The 11,564-nt window shown below is 36.3% G+C and overlaps 1 long non-coding RNA gene across 1 annotated transcript; it reads right to left on the minus strand.

Annotated features, from left to right (window-relative positions):
- Positions 1-1,753: 1,753 nt before the first annotated feature.
- LOC122294026 lies at positions 1,754-8,129 on the minus strand. Its single transcript, XR_006237445.1, has 2 exons — positions 7,718-8,129; positions 1,754-1,970 (listed from the first exon to the last, which is right to left on the minus strand). It is a non-coding gene; the product is annotated as an uncharacterized LOC122294026 (long non-coding RNA).
- Positions 8,130-11,564: the final 3,435 nt, after the last annotated feature.

Consider the following 11,564-nt stretch of genomic DNA (forward strand, 5'->3'; position numbering starts at 1 on the left):
TGAGAGACGAAACCAAAAAAAGAAGAATTCATTTCATTTTGGGCTTGACCGCACGGATTGAATTAGAAAGAAGGGCTTTTCATTTAGCTTTTGCACACCGCACGGAAGGGATATATATGACTTTGACCTAGGGGGATGGCAACACATTTTATGCATTAATTCATTTCAGCGCCGCACAAAATTTTATCTCTTGGGCATTAATTTATTCACGCCGCATACATTCTTTTCTCTAGATGCAATTCACGCACACGGGGACAGATTCATTTTAGGTCTACACTGCAGTGCCATTGAAGAGCTCCAATTGAGGGGTCCAACGTCTACTGCTGTCTAGCCTCATCCACTGCTTTCTATCTCCATCACCATTTATCTGGCTTGCTCTTTTTATTCCCTACTTTTTATTAAATTTCAATTTGAAGTTTATAGTGTATTCTTGATATTTTTGCCTTAAAAGTTTGGGCTTTTAATTTGCTGTTTATTTTATTTTATGTTAGTTGTTTTTCTTGTTTCTTTAAGCTTCCATTAAATATGCATTACAATTACATTTTAGATTAATTAAAAGGTAATTAGGACTTAAATAAATTCAATTTTATTATTTAATTGTCAGATTAATTAAAATTATTTAGCGTAGTTGAGTCCCTAATTGTTAATTTCAATTTGTTACTATTTTTTATTCTATTTCAACACTCAAAAATCTGAAAATATGAATCTAGTCTATAACTAGTGCTTTTTTTATTTCTGTGCACTCTTCCATTCATTGTACATACCACCACTTTTGTTTGTGAAACCTTTCACCATTTTATATGAGTTTGGATCTAAATAACTGTTTCCGAGGAGACGATTTAGGAATTTTATTCCTAATTATTACACGACATCTTTCTGCACTTGGGATAGACTTTATGCTACTCATTTTTGAGTGAGTCACAACACACCAAAGCCATATATATACATCACATTTCTCGGTTATCTTCATTGTATAAGATAGTTCTGAGAAGAAAAAAATAAAAATAAAAAGAGAACAAACTTGAACTCTTATGCACTACTTCAATGTTAATCTTAGAACAAAATGATAATGAAATAAATTACCTGGTGCTATATATCCAAATGTGCCTGCAATGGAAGTCCACTTGGATGAATCTAGCTCTAAAATTTTAGCAGTACCAAAATCTGAAAGATCCTCCTTCATGCTTGTCACTTTGTTCTAAATGGGGATGTCGATCTTTATTTTTGCTTCGCAAAATGAGAAGAACTTGGAAGAGAACAATTAATTGTTTCACCTTGGAACAATGAGGAAAAAAACCCTATTTGACAAAGAAATTTTCTCATCCTTATGACTAGCCACATTATGATTATTACGATTATCAACAGGCATGAACAAAAATACTTTTAAAACAAAATAAAAATTTGCGTCATTCTTGATTCCTCCACTTTGACAAATTATAAGAGATCAAGACACTCGCGTAATGGTTTTTACTATAGTGGGATTATTATGAACCTAAGCCTCTTCTTCTTCCTATCCCTCTCCAAGAAAGTTTTAATATTTTCTCATCACAAAATGATTATCCACCCGCATTAAAGCATTATCTGCCACTTCTTCTTTTCTTCCTCAAAACAAAATTAAATTGGATTATGAAGTGAGAATGTGATGCCCCCAAATCCCCATATACAGACACGGGAAAATCGAGACGTCCGGATGATAACAACACGGGTCACTACCCTATCGACGAGTGCTAAGTGTGTATATAAGCAACGAATGTGGACGAAGAAACACGCAGCAGATAACGAATGTCACAACTAAGTACCAGAACTTTTTTTAATTTAATACAAAGCTATTCAAAACATATATATTAAAATATTACAAACTACAAATCTTAATCAAAGCCAACAGCAAGACATAACTTCCACTCAATACTCCGGTGGAGCTGCATCCTCGGGTTCAGCCTCCTTCTCCTCTTCGATCTTTGCACCAAAATCTACGATACCAAAAATGGTGCCGCAGGTAAGTAAAATCCACACACCACTTGATAAAAAACATATAGAATTCAAACAATATGCATGAAAGAAAAGCCAATGCACATGTCCCGTAAAACTATATTTTTCCACGCACGCCAAAAACCCATTTGGCCCACAAAAACATATCGCTTAAAACCAAGCCTCGCCATTATCCCAGATAATGGCCCAAACTACCATTTTTCCAAAAAATGGATCACAAAGTCTCAAAACTAAATCTCACCATTATCTCATATAATGGCCCAAACTACCATTTTCCCAGAAAATGGATCACAAAACCTCAAAATCAAATTTCGCCATTTTCCCAGAAAATGGCCCGCATCTAAAAACCATAAAACCGATCCAATTATGCATGCACCATGATCTCCCCTAGGGATCATCTGCACACCCTGGCTCTGTGTCACACCGCATGTAACAACTACGCGTGTGACACCTAAACGAGCGATGCCCAGACTCATGCCCAGCGCGTACCTGGCCAGGCCATCCTCTAGTCCCCGCCACTCTAGGGACCACGGAGTCGACACGACAGCGTTACCGTATCGTGCGATCCGGTCGTCGCCCTACGACAACCCAGGGGATGTCACTTAGTATTATCCACTCCCGAGTGACCAGAGGAGCTCCACAGAGATAATAACCCATCCCAACTTGGGCTCGTGAGACACGCACCTGAAATCCATTTACGCCAATAAAACACGATTTTCTCAATTAAAATAAAACGCACGCGCATACACCATGTAAATACAATCTCAATGCATAAAACAACCAACCAATCACAAATAGCCAAACCAAGCAACTCCATCCTCAATTCATCCGACCTCCGAACTCCTCGGACTCAGTCCGGAATCAACCAACCAACAGCAAATATTTATTATAAGAGCAAAATATATTTAAATCTAAAAGTAGAGTTTGGAAAATACTTACAGCGCTATATGGTATTTTTCAAAAGTTCGTGGCGTTGCAAACGACGGAGGAAAAGCAACGTAACAATGTAATTTACACTGTGGCCGTGGGTAATAAATTACCCACTTTCAAACGGGGACAAACCAAGGCACGAAATTGATAAGAAAATGCCTTGAGATATTTATAAACTTAAAGGAAACGAGTTTTGGTCGTGGGTGGCGGTGGAAGCGGAAAAAGTTCAAATCGGAGTCGAGCTCGTGGGAGCTGCTCCGGCAACGGATCGAGGCCAGAATTGGGTGGTTTAGGTCGGCAAGAGGTAGGGGAAGAAGTTGTGAAAAGATGGTGGCCGGAGGTGGTGCGACAGCGCCGAAATCGGTGAAAAACCGTGTGGCTTGGAGGAGCTCGTGGTGGCTAACGATGGCTCGGATGGAGGTGAAACTTGGTGGGGATGTTCACCGGTGAGAAGGGAAGAAAACTGGGTGGGTGGTGTAGGCCACACCGCCGGTGAGCTGTGGTTCTGGGCTGCGAAAGTAACGGGCGACAGGGGGAAAAAACAAAGCAGGTGCCGTGACTTCCAGGGGCTCGTGGCAGCTAACGGCTGGTCCGATGGCTCTGAAAATTGGTGGGGATGATCTCTGGTGGGAGGGGAAGAGTATGGTGGGGGTGGTGCACCACACGGATGCCGGAAGACGGCGCACCGGGTGGTCAAAGGGGCGACGACGGTAAGGAGAAAAGGAAGAAGAGCTGCTCGGGGAGAGAGAAAACGAGGAAGAAAAGAAGAAGAAAAAGAAAGAAAAAGAAAGAAAAGAAGAAAAAGAAAAGGAAAAGGGAAAAAGAAAAAGAGAAAAGAAAAGAAATGAGGTCCAATGCTCACTCTGGAAACCAAAAACAGATCCGCCGAAAATGATATTAAAAATTGTAAAACGACAAAATAAATTAAACAAAACATCAAATAAATTAAAAACCAATTAAAATATATTAATTTAAAATAAATAAACCAATATATTAATTAAATTAAAAACAACCCTTCAGTAGAAATACGCGTAAAAGCGGGTCATCACAGAGAATATGTTATCAAACCTCATCCTTCTTTCAATACCATCGTGTTCCTAGCCCACCAAGTCTCTATCAAATGGTGGGAAAAATATAATTATGATCACATCGTAAAAATGTTTTCAAAAATTACCAAAGCCCCTGAAATTATAGTCTAGCGGAATAGATTTCAGGTCCAATTAGCATCCATTACTAGCAAGAAAGACTTGAAGAAATTAGATAAGGCAATGTCATGAATCTCAAACAACAATGATGAAGAAGACCCACTGCAGCAAGTCAAATTATCTCCATCACAACAAACCAACTCATCACCAGTTAAACAGACCTCTCATTCTCATAACAACTCATCTTACCATCTAGTACATCTAATGGACTCTCAAAATCCATTTGATCTGGAATTTACAGATTATGATCCAGAAGATTATTGCTTTCTTAATTATTCAACATGACAGACAAAAGCTGAAATATTATGGATTATTGTCAAGAGCATTATCTCTTCAGATCCACCAATGCATAAAGACAATCAACTTCAAGCATTATCATATTACTATTCAACTCCACTCAGTAGCATTATTGGTTCCACTCGTCCATTATCCACCGACGCATGAAGACAAAACTTTAGACATGCATTATTGATTTCTGTATAAAAATTGTTGTTTTAGTGTTGATAAAAGAAAGTTTGTAACCAAGTGAAGGCATTCAAAAAAATCTTATCTAAAGTCCTTCCTTTCTCTCAATCCTCACTTCCAAAATACTCTCTTTGTAAAACTTTCTTCATGTCTTATATATCTACAAGAAAATCAGTCTTTTCCAGCACTAGAATTTGTCGAAAAAATCCAAAAATCGTGGCAAATAAGCTTTTCCATCGATTTCAAGCCTACGCACATTGGATGCCAAAAACTATGAGACAACTGCTTTTTACCAACGATTTGCAATAATTATCGAAAATCAAATTATTTTCAGCTAGTTTAAATTGCCACAAATAGTGAATACAAATGCCAGCAAAAATCCCTACGGTTGGTGATATTATCGTTGGGAAAAATTATTTCCAGCTAATATGTTTTGCCAAAAGTGTATACAATTTTGCCACAAAAATCATGTTGCCTGTTTGCGATGATTTCTAAAATGGTTGGAAGTGCTCATTTCCGGTGACTAAAATTCGTCAAAAATAGTCTTTTACAAAATAAAAAAAATTGCTAGTGAAACTGTAAGGCTGTCATAGCCTAAACAGTTAGGTCAAATGTACACAACTTTGACAACTTTCAAAGGTAATATTAGTTAGGTCAAATGTATAATTCACTGCCATTACAACCTGTGAAGGAGAGGAGTTGGCCTGAAAACACATGTTGAACTTTAACAAATTATAAGTATACTAAAACATAAATAAGAAGCAAGCAAAAACTGCACCATAATTGGCAACACATCTAAATTCAATAGAAAAAGCAGCTAGAAGTGAGAAACGTTCAAAATCAAACTATCAGTTTGAACTGATCATATTTATTATCAAGCAAAAGCAAATCAAAATACTACCCCACATGAAATCTACTAATGACAGCTTCCTCTCAAAATGACTAAATTTCTCTAAAGCCACCAGCAAAGTGAAAGGTGGGAGCCAAAATCAGAGATATGGACTTCGTTATATAATGCAAAAAACATGAGATCCTGTGAATTGTCTCTTATCTGTAAAACTGCAGCAATATGAAAACATCAATCTATTTTTAACTGCAGCAACATACCATTTTTTTTTTATCGCTAAACTGAAGCAACATACTTCAACAAACAAACATTACACAAAAAAATCCCAATAAAAAAACAATAATTATATGAATAGTTTCCAAGTTCATAACATCTATAAATTTGTACACACTCTCATTAAGACTTACTAACTACTCTCATCAAACGCAATTTTTAATCTCTCTATCTGTTCAAAGTGCAATAAATTATATCATCATTGTTATAATAGATTATCTCTCTACAAATAGGCCCTTCCTACAGTTGTTGCCATTCTGCAATATCCTTGCCTACTTGGACTAGCCTCAGTAGCTCCTTTTTAAGGGAATTCATTACCCCTCAAATGGCACTTGCCAAGGACCAAATGCCATAGGCCAGAATTATATTATCTTAATCTCTTTAGATAACAAGCCAGACCTCAATTTTTATGCATCTTAAACAAATTGACGTTGGTGACAAGATTAATGAAGTTAGATATGGTCTTAATATTGTGAAATTTTCTTTTTTTTTATGTCGAGGAACCTCTCCAAAGCATGGCCCTTCGGACCCACCCCTACAGAGTAAATCCTGGTCATGTGTACCGCATCCTCAAAAGTTTCCATATACGAAACTGGTTAAATTGCTGGATTTTCACCAGAGAGTGTAGCCACAAAGGATTATTTACACCCATGAGGTGTTGAACCTTGGACCTTAAACAAAGTGATATCCCAAGACCAAGGCCTTTACCACTTGGGCCAACCTCTTGGAGGTTGTGAAATCTTTTGTTATAAGGAGAGAGAACAAAAGCTTTAAAGAAGCAGTGCACCAATGAAAATAAGAAGCCCAAGCCAAAGTCAAGTTCACCTAAGTAAGAAAATATTGGTCAGACTCCTAGAGGAACACTTCTCTCTATTTGGGAGCCTAAATGGGAGCTTTAGATTCCTCCCCTTCTCCCCACAAATAACCCTTCTATTGGATTAATAAACCCCACAAAAAAATTAAGCTTTACTATAAGGATTAATTATCATCAACCCACTCCAAGTTCTACCAACTTGAGCAAAACCGAGCACTTTTTTTTTTTTTTTTTTTGATAAGTTGAGCAAAATCAAGCACTTAGAACCAGCGAATACATTACAAAGAAAAAACCAAAATAAGCTAGAGGAGGATTTACAGGAGGTGAGGTGATAAGCAAACCCATTAAGGAGGACTTCAAGTTCTAGCAATCAACTTGTTGTTTGGTCTTTTCTCCTTTTCACTTTCAATTTTTTTTAAAAGAATACCATGAAAAGGAAATCATAATGCAATTAAGAACAATCTAAACAATAAGACTGGAATTGAAAAGCTTCCTAGACCCGTAGCTAAAATACAAGTAGTAAGGTAAAGTTGGAAGTTAATGGAATAAAATTTTGTATTGAACTGTGTCTCTTTCAAAGTCCATGACAGTACTTATATTTCATTCTTGGTGATGGTTCACTTTATAGAACCCCTTTCATCATTACTATAATATATTCGGTAGCCTTTCTAAAAGGACGTATATGCCAGATGAACGATAGATAATGGCATTTCCATGGGCATCTAAAGAATATTACAACCAAAAGGTGTGGACCATTCTGACATAAGTCTAAAATAATGCTGAATAAGACCTGCACATTTTGTTATTATAGAAAGGTGCTTAAGGTGAAGTGTAATGCTGGGAGTTAAACTCTAGATCTCTTCTTCAGATAAAAATTAAAACTAATGGAATGAATTGAATTAAATCATCAAATTTATATTCTAATACGTTAAAAACCACATAATGTCATCTATTTGTTAAAACAAATAGATGTACTTCAAGTTTTGACATTAGTTAACACAATTCATCATCAAACACTTTCAACGTAACATTTTTCCATTACAGTGTGTGGGAGGGTTTTGTTCTGCTTTCTTTCCCTATACGAATCATGTGCATTGTATTTTTGTAATTTAGCAATGATACTTCAATGTTAGTCACAAAAGCGTTTAGCATCAGAATGATAGAAACTAAACTTTGGGAAGAGAATTTTGATACCTTCTGTAAGATCTTGAGCTAATCATAGGCATTCGACTTCATCGTCTTGATGAAATAGACTTCCCCATCAATGCTCCCCTTGTACACAGACCCCTGAATCAAGCAACTCTCGCTAAATCCATTAGTGGCTTCTATCAAATCTTCAATCTTAAACACTTTGTACTTGTCCAAGCAATCTGAAACATCTGCCATCAAGTTCTCCATTCCCATCAACCCCTTCCCTTCCTTACCCAAAAGCTGCCTCTGCTTCTCCAAATCTCGCCCACTCTCCTTTGTTGTTCTTCAACCCATACTCTCTATAAACCCATAAGCCACTAAGCACAAGTAGCAAGAACCCGGTAATTCCCAACCCAATGGCCAAGCCTCTAACAGATAAATTTAGAAAAGTTGTAATGATAAAATGAGATTAATTATTTTCCAAATCCAAACAGGGCTTTAATCTCTTTGTAAGTATTATGTTTTTAATGAAGTCAAACTTATCAGCTATGATTTTTATCTTTTATATTTATATTATTAATAATTCATGCATATGGTCAGTTATACCGCCTGTATATATAATTTCATGTATATGGTTGGTTATACCACCTATGATTATATTAAAAATTAATTATATATTTCCTATTATTATATTATAAATTAATTATGTATTACTTGGAACACGTTATTGGCATCAGAGCTTTAAAGATGGTTAGATTAAATAAAAATAATTGTGGAAGTTTCGTTCTATAAAATAGAATTAAAATAATTAGTATTAAAATCCTTGTAATTTAATACTAATTTAATTCCATAATAAAATCATAAATTACAAACATGGTAATATAATTATAAGCCCTTAAGTTTTTGCTGTAAAAATATAAACTTTTATGGCTAATATAATTATTTTAAATAAATTGAACCGAATATAAAAATATAATAAGCCCAGCTCAATTTAAAATAGCAATACTGTTTTTGAAAATAAACTAAGCCCACATAAAATAATATAATGTCCGATCCGATTTTTAAAACACAAGTCCAAATAAAAATCAAACCCATTTAAAATACATAATGTAAAAATAAACCCAACCCACTACAAAAGCCCATTTAAAAACACGCTGAAATTTAGAACACAACCCACCGGAAGCAAGGCCTCCGGCTCAAAGCCCAAACTAAGCCCAGCCCACATATTTTGGCCTGCTGGCCGAGATGATTAACTGGCCTGAAAGGCCCTTGTTCATTTTTTGAAGGATACACTAACACATACAGGTGTAAAAAATAAAAAATCCAAAAACCGGTTGAATCAAATTCGACCGGACCGAACTCATTTGTAACCAATCTGGTAAGGTATTAATTCTTAAGAACCAAAATGGTTACAGTAACAATTTTTATATTTTGATTATCGGTTTAAACTGAACCAGATTGGTATATGTATTTATAATTTTTTATATTATCTTATATATATTATATGTTAAATTGTTAATTAATATGATATACAGTTCTAATTTTATTATTCAAATCTATTAATCTTATAAAGTAAAATTAATATAACATCTTGTGTAAGTTAGACAGTATTTATACTAGTATATGTGATATTTCGTTTTTACGTATATTTTCACTAAAAGGGCATTTTAATTTAATTAAAATATTAGTTCTTTTATTTTAAATTATCGTATTTTAATTAGATTTATTTAGCTGTGAAAATTAATTTATAGAGCTTTCTTAATATTAATTATTGTCTTGTATTTAAATTGCTGCTTAATTTATTTTAGTTTATTTTTAGATTTAAAATTATGTTGTTAGTATTTACTAATTATTTATTATATTTTAGCTTGATGTGGTGTTTAAATTATTTTATTCGTTTTATATAGCTTTTAAAGTTGTTTTCGTCGAATCAGTTTCTGGACTCCAGAGGTGGGGACTGGACCTCATTTCTTTTACCCATCTTTTCTTTTTCTCTTTTTCTTTTTCTCCTTTCTTTTTCTTCTCTTTTTCTTTCTTTTTCTTTCTTTTTCTTCCTTCCAGTTTTCTCTCTTCCCGCGTATGCTCTCTCTCTCTTCCCTCCCGTCGTTTGCTTCAATTGCCCAGGCCGCCGCCGCTCGCCGATGTGGCCATCACCACCCCCACCATTCAGTCTCCACCAGCCAGTGCACATTCCCACAAATTTCCAGCCCCTCCTGCGCCACCGTGAGTCTCACCAATCCACACAGTTTTTGAGCCATTCCCCCACCGTTGTTTCACCTCCGGCCACCATCTCTTCACCATATCATCATCGACCTCTTACCGTCCTAAACCACCCATTTTTGGCTCCGATCCGTTGCCGAAGCAGCCCCCACGAGCTCAACTCCGTTTTGGCCATTTTTCACTTCCACCTCCATTTTCGCTGCCACCCACGGCCAACCCTCACTCCCACTAGCTTCATAAACACCTCTAAGTTATTTCATATCAATCTCAAGCCTTGAATCATCCCAATTCAAAAGTTGATATTTTACAACCCACGACCACAGTGTTTTTACACTGTTACGTTGCTTTCTCTTTACTCTTTTCAACTCGTTGATCCTTCGGAAATTGTTATATAGCATTGTAAGTATTTTTCAAACTCTATTTTAGATTTAAATATATTATTTCTTTTACAATAAATTCTTTGACTGGTTGGTTATTCTGGACTGAGTCCGAGGAATCGAGAGTCGGATGGATTGAGGACGGAGTTGTTTGGTTATTGTTGTTGTTGAGTTTTGTTGGATAAATTGTGTCTTGAGGTGTGCATTGCATGGTGCATACATGTGCACGCGTTAAATTGAGAAAAATTAGTTTTATCAGTGTAAATGGATTTTCGAGTACGTGTATATTACGACCCCAAGCCGAAATGGGACATTATTTCGGTTGAGCTCTTTTGGTCACTCGGGAGCGTAATATACTGAGTGACGTCCCCTGAGTTGTCACTGGGCGACAACGGGAGCGAGCGAGATGGTAACGCTCTCGTACCGACTCCGTGGCCCCTCTACTTGCGGGGGCTAGAGGATGCTTGGCTACGTACGTGCTGGGCACGGAACTGGGCATTGCTCGTTACGAAGTCACACGCATGATCGTTACCTATGGTGTGACAAGCGTAACCAGGGTGTGCGGATGACCCTTAAGGGAGATCATGGAGCATTCAGTTAATGAAAATGGAAATGGATTTGAGACTCGGATTTTTTGGTTAAAGGAAATATTTTGAGCCAAATGAAACTTTTGGCGTGCGTGGAAAAATGTGAATTTTGGAGACATGTGAATTCGGCATCTTCCATGCATATTGTTGAATTTAATATATTTTATCTTGTGGCGTTTGGATTATTACTTACCTACGGTACCATTTTTGATACCGTAGATTTTGATGCAGAGGTTGAGGAGGAGGAGGTTGAGCCCGAGGAGGCGGCTCCGCCAGATTATTGACTTGGAGTTCTTTATGTTATAAGTTATCTCTACTAGTTTGTATGTCTTGTAATTTGGTTTGAAACAATATTTGAGACTTGTAATATTTTATTATGTGTACTTTAAACGAGTTTGTATTTAAACAAAAATTCTGATACTTAGTTATAAGACTGTTATTATCCGTTGTGTGATTTTATTGTACACTTATTGCATGTACACACACTTGGCACTTGGCGATGGGATGTATGACCCGTGTTGTCATCATCTCGATGCCTCGATTTTCACGTGTCCATACGTAGGAGTTGGGGACATCACAGGTGGTATTAGAGCAGTTCAGCTCTGGGTAAAACCATATGTCCCATAGGTGGAGTACCAGAAAGTTTTAAAAGCTTGAGTTGAAATTATTTTGTTTATCTAATTTGAATGGTTTTTATTTAACTTGATTCGATTTTATTTTATTTGA

The sequence above is a fragment of the Carya illinoinensis genome, chromosome 14 (genome assembly GCF_018687715.1).
Source record: "Carya illinoinensis cultivar Pawnee chromosome 14, C.illinoinensisPawnee_v1, whole genome shotgun sequence".
Lineage (NCBI taxonomy): Eukaryota > Viridiplantae > Streptophyta > Magnoliopsida > Fagales > Juglandaceae > Carya > Carya illinoinensis.